This window comes from Chiloscyllium plagiosum, unplaced genomic scaffold, assembly GCF_037043375.1.
Source record: "Chiloscyllium plagiosum isolate Xiang-an unplaced genomic scaffold, Cpla_swu_hap1 HiC_scaffold_45, whole genome shotgun sequence".
Taxonomy (NCBI): Eukaryota; Metazoa; Chordata; class Chondrichthyes; order Orectolobiformes; family Hemiscylliidae; genus Chiloscyllium; species Chiloscyllium plagiosum.
The window spans coordinates 35247231-35261827 of record NW_028270183.1 but is presented as its reverse complement, the minus strand read 5'-3'; the positions used below and the strand labels follow the sequence as shown (position 1 = coordinate 35261827).

General features: G+C 44.3%; 1 pseudogene across 1 annotated transcript in view; it reads right to left on the bottom strand.

Moving 5' to 3' along the window:
- Positions 1-231: 231 nt before the first annotated feature.
- Positions 232-14597, bottom strand: part of LOC148136468 (C-type lectin domain family 4 member M-like) — a 31353-nt pseudogene continuing 16987 nt past the window's right edge. Inside the window, exons 4-6 of the transcript XR_015754463.1 lie at positions 11717-11892; positions 4591-4703; positions 232-412 (exon numbers count right to left, since the gene is read on the bottom strand). The product of XR_015754463.1 is annotated as a C-type lectin domain family 4 member M-like (transcript). The remainder of the gene's footprint in view (positions 413-4590; positions 4704-11716; positions 11893-14597) is intronic.

Below are 14597 nucleotides of genomic sequence, written 5' to 3'. Positions count from 1 at the left end.
TTTTGCAATAAATTCTGTGTCTTATGATCCTGCTCCACAGTGACCTAATGAAGGGGCAGCGCTCTGAAAGCTAGTGCTTCCAAATAGATCTGTTGGACTATAATCTGGTGTTGTGTGATTTTTAACAGTGGGATTTTGGAATGTTATGGCCAGGAGAGTCAGGGAGATCCCCTGCTACTCCCTTCTACTGCCAATCCCAGCTTAGAGCTGCCTGTACACAGACCGAATACTTCAAACATGGTTTACTTCCGCCAGTGCACTGATGGAACATTAAGGAGAATTAAACTGAGCTGGCTTTTCACAGATCCAATGTTGAGAGACATTACATGATCGACCATTCCATTCTCCATTACTGTATATTTCTGCACAGTCTTCATCAGAAGCATTATTTGGTTCACCCTCAGACCAAAACCTAAAGAGGAGAATACAATTCATGATAAGAATTCATACTGCAAATTAATGCAAATCCCAGTGAGACTCAAACAGTTGAACTTCTAAGAATGGCTGAGTGTGCCTGTCGGTTGTACTAAACCACAGTAATGAAACCAAATGGATTAACTGGCATTGACATGGCCACCAGAAAAGACAATAGGTTATCTAGCCTTTCCAAACTTGAAAATTCCACCTTTCTAACATCGGGGCTGAGGGTGTGGTGTGGGGGCAGACCCACAATTGTCTCACAGACTCATCAAGCAATAGCATGCCACCATCTTACTCACAGAATCTTAACACACCATAAATAGAATAGGGTATTTACCTGTTCCACAGTAAGGTCAGGCACATTCATGATGGCTGGGAGGGAATTACCTTGGAGAGTCCTCAACAATCTGTCCAGTAAAACATGGTCATGAAAACCTCCTGCTGACCATCACCCAGTGTCCCGTCTGGGCTGATGAAAAGTTGTGCAGCATTTTGAACACCATTTGAACACAAAGTTGAATAACAAGAGCACAGAATGTACTATGTATGGGGGATCTATTCCCAGCACTGAGAGTGACTCAGTAGGACCTCTGCTGACTGGGCTGGCCAGTGACATAGTGGCTAGAATGAACCTGTCACAAGTGATGAGTGTTCCATCAAGAGGCAAAATGTACTTAACTTTGACCTCCCCAAACTACCTGTTGCGGATGCATCTATCCATGTCAGTAAGTTAAGAGCAAAAGGATTCAGCACTCAAAACTGGGCATCATTGAGGTGCTATAGGCCATCAACAGCAGCAGAACTGTAGTCCATTGTAACCTCATGGCTGGCAGAGTGAAGAATACAGAAGGTATGTTGGGAGTAGCACCTGGCATATCAGAAACCTGACAAATTGGTGAAGTTACAATGCTGGACACAGAACATGTGATGATCAGAGAACTAAGGACATGATAGACAGCACTAAATGATCTCAACAACCAACAAGTCAGATCTAATGCAAGAAAAATACTGCAGATCTGGAAATCTGAAACTAACATACAGAATGATGGAGAAGTAGCAAATATGATCTCTTCAGTTAAGAATGAAAGGATGCAGAAAACAGGGATCAATAGGCCATGTAGTTTGACATCTAGCATGGACAAGGTGTCAGAATTTGTCATGAAGGAGTTTATTGCTGGGCACTTCCAAGAAATAAAACCAGAAAATACTGGAGATGTTCAACAGGTCTGACAGAATCTCTGGAGAAAGAAATAGAATAGGTTTCTCGCTCCACATTGCTACTAGACCTGCTGAATTTCTCCAGCATTCTTTGTTTAGATCAGCATGAAGCTCTGTAGTACTACCACTTACAGCCATAAATGGTGGTGGACATTAAACAACTTACTGAAGGAGGAGGCCAGAAATACAGAGTGAGTAATCCATTTCATCCACCTCCAGTGGCCACCAGCATCGCAGCTGCTGGTCTTCAGCCAATTTGATTCACTCCACATGATATCAAGGAATGGTCAGAGGCACTGGATACTGCAAAGACTGTAGGCCCTAACTTTCTGGCAATAGTACTGAAGACTTGTGCTGCAGAACTACCATGGTCCAAACCAAGCCCTTTCAGTGAAGGAAAAAGTATCTTCCAGAAGAATCAATGCTTCTTCAATAGTATTTTGTTTTAGTTATTTAATGCAGTCAAAGATTATTTTAAAATATAACATCTCGAAGTATTACCCATGAAGCTAAGCATTGGATATTTAAAATTTTGAAGCTTTGATTTAAAGTTTTGATGTGTACAAAATTGTAACAATATTTAATCTTCTGTCAGTCATCCACAGAGTCTTTCAAGTGAGTGGATGGTTTAAATGTCTATTTCTTATTTTCTCCCTCCCTGTTATCCAAATTAAACATTTGCTTAGTTTTATTTCAAACACCTAAATGCTGCTTCCTGCTCTAACGGTGGTAGAAGTGCAGGAAGACAGTGAAGATACACTGTCCCTCGATCTTACACATACCGCCACCAGCACAAAGATAGGCACAACAAGCAATTTAAAAGGTACAAGAGAATTTGGATCTGCAAATGGTGAAGCATTGCTGTCAGGTCTGAGAGAATGGAAATCTCAGTTGCCAGCTCACCTGAAGGTGGGTTTACCCTCTGCTATGGCTGTAGAAGATGCAGAAGACAACTTCAATGCCCAGGCTATACAGGAAGAGTGATGGGTATGCACTTTACAGTGCTCAGGGAATTGAGAATCTTGCCAGAAGGTCTGCATTGAAATTTCAAGGTGCACTGAAGAATCTGGTACTAACTTGGCACAGGGCTTTGTGCAGAGATTGGACCCCATTCCTCAAAGATTGGACCATCACCTTCATTCATAAATCTGTGGAGTCAAACAGGGTCCGGAATCCTTGCAACTCATGCACTACTGTTCCAATATCTTCATGTGGGCAGTAGGATCTCAGACAGGCGCTGGTATGGCTCTAAAAACCAAAACGTAATGCAACTCCAGCAAAGCTTATGAAAAAGCTGTTCTCTATCAAGAGTGCTCCCTAATAGGCTCTGCTACTATGGTGCCTGTTGAAAATAGCTACTTCTACTCTTCCCTTTCTTTTCTAGCAGCTTGTTATTTTCTGCATGGCTTCTCCACATTGTCCTGGTCATTCTCAATGTGAGGAATAAACACTCCTTGGGCAGCACTGGAAGTTACTGATTTTTGAACAAATCCTTCAATCACCAAAATAAAATCAGCCAGATCACCTTATACTCTATTAAAATATTTTAAAAGCCCAGAAATGCACTGGAATTGCATAGAGTTGTAGAAATGTGCTGAATAAATATTCCAGTAATTAACTTGTAACTAGAACATAGAACATAGAACAGTACAGCACAGAACAGGCCCTTCAGCCCACGATGTTGTGCCGACCACTGATCCTCATGTATGCACCCTCAAATATCTGTGACCATATGCATGTCCAGTAGTCTCTTAAATGTCCCCAATGACCTCGCTTCCACAACTGCTGCTGGCAACACATTCCATCCTCTCACAACTCTCTGCGTAAAGAACCCGCCTCTGATACCCCCTCTATACTTTCCTCCAACCAGCTTAAAACTATGACCTCTCGTGTTAGTCATTTCTACCCTGGGAAATAGTCTCTGGCTATCGACTCTATCTATGCCTCTCATTACCTTGTACACCTCAATTAGGTCCCCTCTCCTCCTCCTTTTCTCCAATGAAAAATGTCCAAGCTCAGTCAACCTCTCTTCATCAGGTAAGCCCTCCAGTCCAGGCAGCATCCTGGTAATCCTCCTCTGAACCCTCTCCAAAGCATCCACCTCTTTCCTATAATAGGGCGACCAGAACTGGACGCAGTATTCCAAGTGTGGTCTAACCAAAGTTTTGTAGAACTGCAACAAGATCTCACGGCTCTTAAACTCAATCCCCCTGTTAATGAAAGCCAAAACACCATATGCTTCCTTAACAACCCTGTCCACCTCGGTGGCCATTTTAAGGGATCTATGTACCTGCACAGCAAGATCCCTCTGTTCCTCCACACTGCCAAGAATCCTATCCTTAATCCTGTACTCAGCTTTCAAAGTCGACCTTCCAAAATGCATCACCTTGCATTTATCCAGGTTGAACTCCATCTGCCACCTCTCAGCCCATCTCTGCATCCTGTCAATGTCCCGCTGCAGCCTACAACAGTCCTCTATACTGTCAACGACACCTCCAACCTTTGTGTTGTCTGCAAACTTGCTGACCCATCCTAGTTGTTGATCTTTTTAGCAAATATTGTTGGGAGGTTCTGCATGCCACTGAGGGTGTGCTCAGATGTGGGAATTTCAGAGGGTGGAGGCTGGAGCTCTGGATGAGTTACACCAAGGTTTGTCTGCTCCGTACAAAGCTGGTGTACATCGATGTGCATGTACACAAACTCTCTTATTAATACAGAAGTCAGCACTCTCTACAAGTGAGTGCCCACACACCAGAGATGTCACTTTGCAACTTAAAGGGATCTCATAGTGCCTGTTAGACAGCTCCTGTTCTGCTCAGCTTCAGTCCATTCATCTCTAATTTTCCTGTTTAACTAAATAGCTGAAGCTAAACTTGAAAACACATCCAGCTTTTATTTTGTGTTCAGTGTCCCAAATATTGTCCAAAATGTGCAAGCAGAAAGTGAGCTCACTTTACAGAAGAAGTGTAGTCCATTCCATCCACCCAGCGCCAATCACCTTCAGAGATCGAATCAGCGAGTCCAATCCAGTGACGTTTGTTTTGAAGTCACGTTTTTATAAATGCCTGCCAAGTAAATAAAAGAGTTATTGCAGTAAATGGAATAAAACAGGTTGTTGGTATTGTTAATGGCAAGCTATCTACTTAACAATCTTCTATCTGAGGACTCAACTAGCTTCACTCCCTCTGAAACAGCAGTGATGAGTACAAGTCTGTTTTTATAAACGATAAAATACTCCTTTCTTGTTATTCTATTTTCTATTCATTCAAGGGATGTGAGTAGTAATTGTTGATCATCCCTAATTGCTGGTGGTGAGCCACCTTCGAGAATGGTAGCAGTCTAAGGGGAGTGGTTAAACGATTTTAACCAAGCAAGATGAAGGAACATCGATACAGCTCCAAATCAGGACGGTGTGTTTCTTGGAGAGGAATTTGCCAGTAATAGTCCTGAAAATTTCACAGGTTTGGAAGATGCTACTGAAAGAGCCTTAATGAGTTTCTGCAGTAAATCTTTTAAATGTTAGATACTGTTCCCACTGTGCAGTGTTGACGGTTGACTGCTGAAAGTGGTGATGTGATGTCGATCAACAACAACAAAGGCCACTTTGTCCTGGATGGTGTCAAGATTCTTGAGCACTGTTGGAGCTGCATTCATCCAGATGGTGGGGAATATTCCATCACACTCCTGACTTGTGCCTTGTAGAGAGTCTTTGGGGAGTGAGGAGGTGCTTGCTACAGGATTCACAGAATCATACAACATGAAAACAGGTTGTTTGGCCCACCATGTCCACGCTGACCAAGAAGCTTAAAACTACATTTTGTTCTATTTTACCTGCACTTGCTCCATAGCCTACTATGCCCTGGTCCTTTGAAGTGCTCATCCAGATATTTCTTAGATGTTGCGAGCGTACCTGCCTTTACCACACCATCAGGCCGCATGTTCCAAATTTCTACCACCTTCTGGGTTAAAAATCATTTCTCAAAATCCCTCTAAACGACTTACTCTTCACCTTAAACAGATACCCTCTGATCTTAGTCACCCCTGCTTAGGGAAAGGATTCTCTAGTCCATGCTTCTCATAATTTTGTAAACAGCCTCATAACAAGGATTTTCCATCTCCAGGCAATATCCTGGTAAATCTCTTCTACACCATCTCCAGTGCAAGGATGTAATTCCAATAGTGTGGTCACCAGAATTACACACAGTATTCCGTCTGTGGCCTAACTAATGTTTTATAAAGTTATAAGAAGACTTCCTTGCTCCTATATTCTATGAAGAGAAAGTGAGGACAGCAGATGTTGGTGATCAGAGCTGAAAATGTGTTGCTGGAAAAGCGCAGCAGGTCAGGCAGCATCTAAGGAGCAGGAGAATCAATGTTTCGGGCATGAGCCCTTCTTCAGGAGGGCTCATGCCCGAAACGTCAATTCTCCTGCTCCTTGGATGCTGCCTGACCTGCTGTGCTTTTCCAGCAACACATTTTCAGCTCCTATATTCTATGTCCCAGTTAATGAAGGCATAACTATCTTCACTATTCTGTCTACCTGTGCTGACACCATCAGGGATCTGTGGGCTTGTAAACCAAGGTCCTTTTGTCTCTCAGTACTCCCTAGGGACTTAGCATTCACTGTCTGTATCTTTCCTTGATAAGACTGCTAAAATGCAATAGCTTACATCTAACAAGATTAAATTCCATTTGCCATTGCCCAATTTACCAGTTGATTAATGTCAGTCTGTAGCCTGAGACCATCCTCCTCACTATCAACAACACCGAAATGTTTATGTCATCAGCAAACTCACTAATTATACGTTCTATTATTAAATCTAAGTCATTAATGAGCATGACAAATATCAAGGAGCTCAGCACCAATGCCTGTGCTATACGACTGGTCACAGACCTCCACCATGGCTCTTTGCCTCCTATTTGAAAGCCAGTTTTGGCTTCAATTTGCCATATTGCCTTTGACCTCCTTGGCTCTTCCCTTTTCGACGAGCCTTCCATGTAGGACCTTGATAAAGGCCTCATTGAAGTCCAAGTAAACCACATCGTCTGCATGATCTTCAGCAAGATAATTAGCCACCTTTTCAAAAACCTCAACTGAACCAGTCAGACAAGATCTCTCTCCAACATATTCACACTGACTGTCCCTACCTTTCGAATTAATCTTGTTCATCAGGAATTGTTTCCAATAATTTCCCGACCATTCTCATCAGACTAACTAGTCTTTAATTACCTGGCCTATCCCTGCTGACGTTCTTGAACAAAGGAATCACATTAGCTATTTTCCAGTCATCTGGCGCTTCAGCTGTGGCCAGTGAAGTGGTGCATGTATGGAATGAGCTGCCAGAGGAAGTAGTGGAGGCTGGTACAATTACAACATTTAAAAGGCATCTGGCAGGGTTTAGAGGGACATGGGCCAAGTGCTAGCAAATGGAACTAGATTAGGTTTAGATATCTGGTCGGCATGGACGAGTTAGACTGAAGGTTCTGTTTCTGTGCTGTACATCTCATAGAGTTCTGCAGCACAGAGACAGGCCCTTTGGCCCAAACTAGTCCATGCTGACCAAAATGTCCACCTACGCTAACATCATTTCTCTACGCTTGGCCCATATCCTTCTAAGATGGAAATGTGTTGCTGGAAAAGCGCAGCAGGTCAGGCAGCATCTAGGGAACAGGAGAATTGACGTTTCGGGCATTAGCCCTTCTTCAGGAATGAGGAAGGGCTAATGCCCGAAACGTCGATTCTCCTGTTCCCTAGATGCTGCCTGACCTGCTGCGCTTTTCCAGCAACACATTTCCATCTCTGATCTCCAGCATCTGCAGACCTCACCATATCCTTCTAATCCTTTCATATCCTTGTGTTTATCCAAATATCTTTTAAATGTTGTTAATGTGTCCACCTCAACAACTTCTGTCAGCAGCTGATTCCATATGCATGCCACCCTCTTGTGTTAAAAAAAAGTTGTCCCTCAGGTTCCCTTTTATTCTTTGCACTCTAACTGATACCCTTCTAGTCCCCGATTCCCCAACCCTGGGAAAAAGACTGACAGCATTTACCCTATCCATGCCTCTCATGATCTTATACACTTCCATGAGATCTCCCCTCAATTTCCAATGTTCGAAAGAAAAAAGTCCTAGCTTGTCCATAACTCCCATAACTCAGACAATTGAGTCCTGGCAATATCCTTGTAAATTTCTTATGCACTCTTTCCACATTAATGCATCCTTCCTGTAGCAAGGTGACCAAAACTGAACACAATGCTCCAATTACAGCCTCACCAAGGTCCTGTAAATCTGCAACATTATTTCCAACTTCTATACTCAATGCCCTGACTGATGAAAAAGCCAAAAGCCTTCTTCACTGCCCTGTCTACCTGTAACTCCACTTTCAGGGAACTGTGCACCTGAAATCCAAGGTCCCTCTGTTCCACTGCACTCCTCAAGACCCTACCATTCACCATTAAACTCATACCTTGTTTTCCAAAATGCAAGACCTCGCAATTATCGAGATGAAACTCCATTAGCCATTTCTCAGTCCACTTCTCCAGCTGATCAAGGTCCTGCTGCAATTTCTGATAAACTTCCTCACTGTCCACAATACTGCCTATTTTAGTGTCATCAGCAAACTTACTAACCATGCCTTTGTACTTTCTCATCCAAATCATTGATATAGATTACAAACAGCAATGGCCCAGCAATGACCCTGAGGCACTCCTCAAATCACTGCAAGGATCCTAGCAATCTCCTCCCTTGCCTCCCATAGCAGCCTGGGATAGATTACATCAGGCCTAGGGTTTTTATGCAGTTTATTACCAGGTAAAGCATCTAATATCTTCTTATTAATCTGAACATGTTCTAGAACCTCACCATCCCAAATTAAATCTCCAGCTACAATGTCTTTTTCTGCTGTGAATACAGATGAGGAATATTCGTTAAAGACCTTATGTACAGATTACCCCTTCAGTCAGCGGTTAGCATTGCTGCCTCACAGCACCAGGGCCCCAGGTTTAAATCTAGCTATGGTGGACGGTCTGTATGGAATGTGTATGTTATACCATCATCTGCAAGTTGGTTGGACTGGTTTCCTTTCTCAGTCCATAGATGTGAAGTTTGGGTAGACTGGGCATGTTAAGTTGCCCATAGTGTCAACTGATGAATAGGCTAGATGGATTAGCCATGGAAATATGGGGTTACTGGGATAGCGTGGGGGTCTGAGTCTGGTCTAAGGTGGGGACTAGGTCTGGGATTGGTTGGGACATTGCTCAGCGGATCAGTGCAGACTCATTGGGCTGAAATGCCTCTTTCCACACCATGGAGCTTCCATGATTCTAATAGGTCCCACACTTTTCTTGGGAAACCTCTTGCTGTTAATACACTTAGGAGATGCTTGGTGTTTTCCTTAGTTCTATCTGCCAAAGATATTTTGTGGCCCCTTTTGCCATCTTGACTTCTGGTTTAACAACCTCCTACACTCTATATTTTTGAAGGGCCTCCAGTGTTTTTAATGTGCTGTACCTGACATATGCTTCCTACTTCTTCTTTGTCAAATACTCAATAGCCAGGCTTCCCTGGTCTTCCCTTTCACTCTTAGCGGAATACAATGGCCTGAGTTCTCACTGCACTACTTTTAAAAGGCTCCCACTTTCCAAATGTAGACTGACCTGCAAATAGGTGTTCCCACTCGATGTTTGCCAGATCCTATTTAATTGCCCCCCCCCCCCCCCCCACCCACCCCAAATTCTGACACTTAACTGCTGCATTACCCTTATCCCTTTGCATGACACCTTTTAACCTTACTGAGTTATGGTCACTATCCCCAAAATTCCCTTTGAAACTTCAACCACTTGACTGGCTTCAGTCTCTAGGATTAGTTCGGACACTTCCCTTCTCTAACATAACCGTCTATGTTCTGACACTAAAAGATCTCCTGGATGCACTTTAAAAATTCCACCCTGTTTAATTCTTTCACACTAAGGTGACCCCAGTTAGTGTTAGCACATCTGGAATTAAGAATCTACCATTGACCATGAAACTATTGCTGATTGTCAGAAAACCCCACTTGGTTCACTAATGTCCTTCATGAAAGGAAACCTGCCATCCTCGCCAGATCTGGCCTCCATGTGACTCCAGATCCACATCAGTTGTATCAATCACTATAATGTCTCAGCAAAGAAATGAAATGGATCAGACCACAGCACATGGCCTGCAGTGGTTCAAGAAGGACAACTAGGGTAGAGCAATAAATGCTGGCCCAGCCAGCGATGCCCAAATCACTGAATAAGAATAGGTTTAAATTTCTTACTACTATAACCATGTTTCTCTTACATCTCTCTGTGATTTGCCTATATATCTGCTCCTCTATCTCTTTTTGAATGTTAGGAGGCCTGTAGTATAATCTCTGCAAAATAATCATCCCATATTATTTATAATTTCTACCCGTATAGCCTTACTTGAAGGTCTTTCTAAGATATCCTTTCTCATTACTGCAGTGATGGCTTTCTTTGTCAATAATGCAATGTCTCCACATCTTCTACATCCCTCCCTGTTGCAGCTGAATGTTGAGCTGCCAATCCTGCCCTTCCTTCAACAATTCTTAGTGATTGCAACAATACTATGTGTTTCCTGTCTGCTGGACTGTCCTTCCATATCTGATTCCGAGATGCTAACCTTCTATTGTAGCTACTGTATTTATACAGCTCATTCAGTTCAGCATCTGTCAATGGTAACCCGCATGATGTTCATTGTGAGGGAATCATTGATGATAATGTCATTGAAAGACAAGGGCTGACGTTTAAATGCTTTCCTGTAGGAGATGGTCATTGCATTGAACTTGTGCAGCATGAACATCACTTGCCAATTTCCAAACCTGGATATTGTCCAGGTCTTGTTGGATTAATGACTGCTTTAGTATCTGAGGAATCGGGATGGTGTGAATCGTTGTGCAATTATCGGTGAAAATTCCCAGTTCTGATCTTGTAATGGAGGGAAGCTCGTTAATGAAGCAGCTGAAGATGGTTTGGCCTAGGACACTACCCTGAGGGAGTCTTGCAGACATGTCCTGGAGCAGAGATGATTGACCTCTAACAATCACAACCATCTTCCTATGTGCCAGATATGACTCCAACCAGCTGTGAGTTTTCGCCCAGATTCCCAATTGCTCCCAATTCCTGGTATGCTGTGGCTCCTTGATGCCACACTAGTTCTACAGGGACAGCTTGTCTAGGGGAGTAGCAAGTTCTGGACCAGAGATCTTTGGTACTGTTGCCGGAAATCTGTCAAGAACCGTAGCTTCTCCAGTATCCAATGACTCCAATTGTTTCTGGATATCATGGAGCATGGGAATTTCTGGACAGCAACATGATCCCAGACAAGGCAACCATTTCAGTGATGGGTCACTGCTGCTTTATTCATGCTGGACACTGAGCTGAAGATAGCGAAGGTGAAAGGTTACCTGGACATTTTGTTCCCTTAACACCCTGTTTACGTTAAGTAGGACTTCAAGAGTTGGCCAGTGGTGAGCAGCAGGAGGATGTGACTGCGAGCCAAGTTGGTGTTGGGATCCAGGATGTAGTGCTGGAGCCCTCACATCTCTTGATTTTTACCAGCAAGTTTGAGGTAGTTGTTAGCTATCTGGATAAAAATAACTATTGCGGGTGTAACTGCGTCTAAAATTACCAAAGCTCCACGATGTAGGAATCATTCACATGGGAGCTGTGAAGTGAAAATGACAGCATCAACACTAATGTTGTTTTCCCTTGGATGAGGAGTAGAGCACATTAGGGTACAGTCTGTAGGTTGGGGATCAATCATTTAGGACTGAGATGAGAAATTTCTTCAGTCTTTTGGAATAATGACCCCTTAGAGGGTGTGGATTGCAGACTGAGATTGACAGATTTATGATCTCTCAGGGAATCGAGGCATATTAGGGAGTGAGTGAGAACTGGAAGGAATGCAGATGACTGTCCATGAGCTAATGAATACTGAGGCAGGCTTCAGGCTTACATTGTCAACTCTTGCTCCTTATGCTCTGTGTCTGTGAATTTCTGGTTTTGTATTGTCCCTGAGGTCACTGAGAAAGGACCAGAGGTTGATGGATTTGAAACTGAATCTGTTCCTCAGGCTTGTTAATGACAACAAGATTGGCATCCAGTGATGCACAGGCTCTCTGGGCCTCTGTCCAGTTCTTGCTTTCTGATGAAATGTAATAACAGTTTTGTTGAAATCGCCTCCAGTCTTCAGGACACTTCCCAGATAGTTCTGTGAGGACATGGAAATAAATGTTTGAGCTAACAGGGACACTGCAGTACCTCATCAATTTCTTCACTCACTGAGATTTTACCCAGTATGATCTTTGAATCTCAGCTGAACCAGACCCAGTCATCTTGTAGCACACACTGTGGCTGGGAAATCAGTCCACCCAACTCAATGGTTTGTAACTGAAGACCTGCAGACTCCAATCCCACAGGCAGCTCACCAGTCCCAGGAATCACCAGGATTGGCCGACCTTGCAGAGGTTAATCAGAGACAACCAGAGGGGGAGGCAGTCGGGGAGGGATTTATAGGGGAAGGGAGATGGTTCGCAGGGTAAAAAATGTGAGAGAAAGGGAGGGGCTTTGGGTACGGGTGGGGTAGTGAAGCATGATGAGGGGAGGCTACAGAGGAAAGATAAGGGAGATTTGAGAGATTGAAAAGCAAAAATTTGATAATCACTGATGACCTATGTGAAATGGCCAACTTCCACTTGGCAAGTGTAAATTGTATGTTTTATTCCGGATGTTTCGAGGGAATTAACTGAACAACAAGCTCAGTCACTCAATTGGGTGTTCCTGGTTTCACTTTACCCAGTTTAGTTTCATGAAGATGGATGAGAAGGGCTGCATTGTGGGCCATGCATTGACAGACTGTGGAAGTCTATAATTCTGCTCCTGTTGGTGGCCCACAGCTCCTTGCGGATGCCCAGTTTTTGCCACCTAGGCTGCTCCTGGCCATTCTGCGCGGTGACAGTGCCAGACTCCACAATAGAGGGTATTCTCAATGTGTTAATGAGAGTTTGATTTCTTCAGGACTGTACAATGTTCACTCCCATCCATGTCACGGTGGAGAGATAAGTCTGTAATGCTGGGGGAAGATGTATTCGAACAGGATCTGTCACCTGTTTGGTTTCCTCACCTGTCAATGGTTTCCTCACCTGTTACAGGGCAACTCTGGCAACTTTCAAATTCATCCACAACTGTACTGCTGATTGTTCTGAAACACACAGCAGGCTACGGTCTATGCACTAGCCCTTCCTCCTAGTACTATCCAATGTAGATGGAAGGTGCTTAATTGAAGGTTGAATGGTATGTGTGACAGTGGGAGATACTCTTGCCTCCTTGACCAAAAACCATAGATCATAGCCCATAGAACATAGAACATTACAGCGCAGTAATGTTCAGCGCTCTATGTTGTGCCGACCTGTGAAACCAATCCGAAGCCTATTTAACCTACACTATTACATTATCATCTGTATGTTATTCAATGACCATTTAAATAACCTTAAAGTTGGCGGCATGGTGGCACAGTGGTTAGCACTGCTGCCTCACAGCGCCAGAGACCTGAGTTCAATTCCCGCCTCAGGCGACTGACTGTGTGGAGTTTGCACATTCTCCCCGTGTCTGCGTGGGTTTCCTCCGGGTGCTCCGGTTTCCTCCAACAGTCCAAAGATGTGCAGGTCAGGTGAATTGGCCATGCTAAATTCCCCGTAGTGTTAGATAAAGGGGTAAACGTAGGGGAATGGGTGGGTTACACTTCGGCGGGTCGGTGTGGACTTGTTGGGCCGAAGGGCCTGTTTCCACACTGTAAGTAATCTAATCTAATCTAATTTACTGTTGCAGGCAGGGCATTCCACACCCTAACTACTCTCTAAGTAAAGAAACTACCTCTGATATCTGTCCTATATCTATCATCACTCAATTTAAAGCTATGTCCCCTCATGCTAGCCATCACTATCCAAGGGAAAAGGCTCTCACTGTCCACCCTATCTAATCCTTGGATCATCTTATATGTCTCTACTAAGTCACCTCTTAACCTTCTTCTTTCGAATGAAAACAGCCTCAAATCCTTCAGCATTTCCTCATATGACCTTCCCTCCATACCAAGCAACATCGACATTTACTATAAACCGACCGACTCCCACAGCTACCTAGACTACACCTCCTCCCACCCTGACCCCTGTAAAAACACCATCCCATATTCCCAATTCCTTCATCTCTGCCGCATCTGCTCCCAGGAGGACCAGTTCCAATACCGAACAACCCAGATGGCCTCCTTCTTCAAAGACTGCAATTTCCCCCCAGACGTGGTCGATGATGCTCTCCACCGCATCTCCTCCACTTCCCGCTTCTCCGCCCTTGAGCCCCGCCCCTCCAACCGCCACCAGGACAGAACCCCACTGGTCCTCACCTACCACCCCACCAACCTCCATATACATCGTATCATCCGTCGTCATTTCCGCCACCTCCAAACGGACCCCACCACCAGGGATATATTTCCCTCCCCTCCCCTATCAGCGTTCCGAAAAGACCACTCCCTCTGTGACTCCCTCGTCAGGTCCACACCGCCCATCAACTCAACCTCCACTTCCGGCACCTTCCCCTGCAACCGCAAGAAATGCAAAACTTGCGCCCACACCTCCCCCCTCACTTCCCTCCAAGGCCCCAAGGGATCCTTCCATATCCACCACAAATTTACCTGCACCTCCACATACATCATTTACTGCATCTGCTGCACCCGATTTGGCCTCCTCTATATTGGGGAGACAGGCCGCCTACTTGCGGAACGTTTCAGAGAACACCTCTGGGATACCCGGACCAACCAACCTAACCACCCCGTGGCTCAACACTTCAAACTCTCCCTCCCACTCCAACAAGGACATGCAGGTCCTTGGACTCCTCCATTGCCAGACCATAGCAACACGATAGTTG